At 39.3% G+C, this 1,567-nt stretch overlaps 1 non-coding gene across 1 annotated transcript; it reads left to right on the top strand.

Annotated features, from left to right (window-relative positions):
- The first annotated feature begins 270 nt into the window (after positions 1-270).
- LOC122149913 lies at positions 271-373 on the top strand. The gene has a single exon (XR_006163396.1). It is a non-coding gene; the product is annotated as a U6 spliceosomal RNA (small nuclear RNA).
- The last annotated feature ends 1,194 nt before the right edge of the window (positions 374-1,567 follow it).

The raw sequence follows: 1,567 nt of genomic DNA, 5'->3' as shown, positions 1-1,567 counted from the left end.
ATTGATTCTTCTTATTCTGTTTTACAAAACATCCCTTAGGTTGTGAAGACCCAGATAGAGACTGGCTTTGAAAGGTCACCAGACGTATTCTTAGTCCTAAAAATTAATATTACACTATCAATATTATCCAGAGTTCCTGGGTGATACAACAGTTAAGCTGCCACTTGCTAACCAAAATGTTGTACGTTTGCATCCTCCCACAAACACCTCAGAAGAAAGGCCAGGCAATCTCCTTCTGAAAAATCAGCCATTGAAAACCCTATGGAGGGCTTGCTTGGGCAGCACTTATACTAAAATTGGAATGATACAGAGAAGCCTAGCATGGCCCCTGTGCAAGGATGACATGCAAATGCAAAAAGTGTTCCACAGTTTTTCCCCGCCTCCTCCTCCTGTAGGCCCTACTCTGGGTCTCTATCTCCTCACCCTGAATGACTATCTAGAAAGAAAAGCAATTTTTTATTATAAATAAAAAAGAAAACTCTATGAAGTGCAATTCTGCTCTGAAACACCTGGGATCACTGTGAATAGGAATCAGGCAGATGGTAATTGGTTTTTGGGGGTGGATTTTTTGGGGATTTTTTTTGGGGGGATATTATCTTTGTACAGGGCAGCTATTAACCTGTGCCTTTAAGTAAAAATTAGAAAAAGTGCATTTACACAAATTACAAAATGTGCCGGCATGTGATCAGCATATCACGTAACCTAGAGGCTGGATTCTAGCTCAACTCACCCTCCAAGCCACTTTGTGACAATGACACTGACTTTACAGTTGAGAAGCTACCTTTACATTTTTCTTTTTTCTGCTATAAATATGGGGTTGCAACAAGTCAGAACAGATTCAACAGCAACTAACATACATTTAACAGATTGTGTAATAAAATTATCCAATGCTGCTAACCTATAATCTTTAGAAATGTTTAAAGTTATGGACTTTTGGGGAGCTGTGGTGGTATAGTGCCTAAGGCACTTGACTGCTAACCAGAAGGCTGGCAGTTCAAACCCACCAGCCACTCCTCGGAAGGAAGATGGGGCAATCTACTTCCGTAGTGATACACCTTGGAAACCCAAGGAGGGGTCACTATGAGTAAGGGCTGACTCGATGGCACATAACAACAACAACGTGGACTTTTGAGATCTTTGATTTTAAAGTCCTTTTTTCAAAAGACATATGGGCATAAACATGGATGTGAAATAGGCAAAAGTCTATACTTTCAGCAGTTCTCTTTTGGGGAATAGGGTGTATACACACACAATAAAGTTTGCTGATCTTAAGTCTACATCTCAGTGATCACTGCATATGCATACACTTGGTAACAACTGCCTAGGTTAAAATATTGAACTTTTCTTTCACCCTTTAAGGTTTTCTCTTGCCACTTCCTAGGAAATCACCCCAGCCCCAAGCAAACACTTCCTGACGTCTATCACCTTTGACTCATTTTGCTTATTCTTGGACTTCATAAAAATGGAGTTATATAAAATGTATTCTTTTTTGTCTGACTTCTTTCAACATAATGTCAGTGAAGTTATGTCATAGTACATATTAGCAGTTTGATATTTTTTCATTGCT

Source organism: Orycteropus afer, unplaced genomic scaffold (assembly GCF_000298275.1).
Source record: "Orycteropus afer afer isolate SDZICR_OR568_19922 unplaced genomic scaffold, OryAfe1.0 scaffold00005, whole genome shotgun sequence".
Classification (NCBI taxonomy): Eukaryota; Metazoa; Chordata; class Mammalia; order Tubulidentata; family Orycteropodidae; genus Orycteropus; species Orycteropus afer.
The sequence above is the reverse complement of the archived record's forward strand: the minus strand, read 5'-3'. Positions and strand labels throughout refer to the sequence as shown.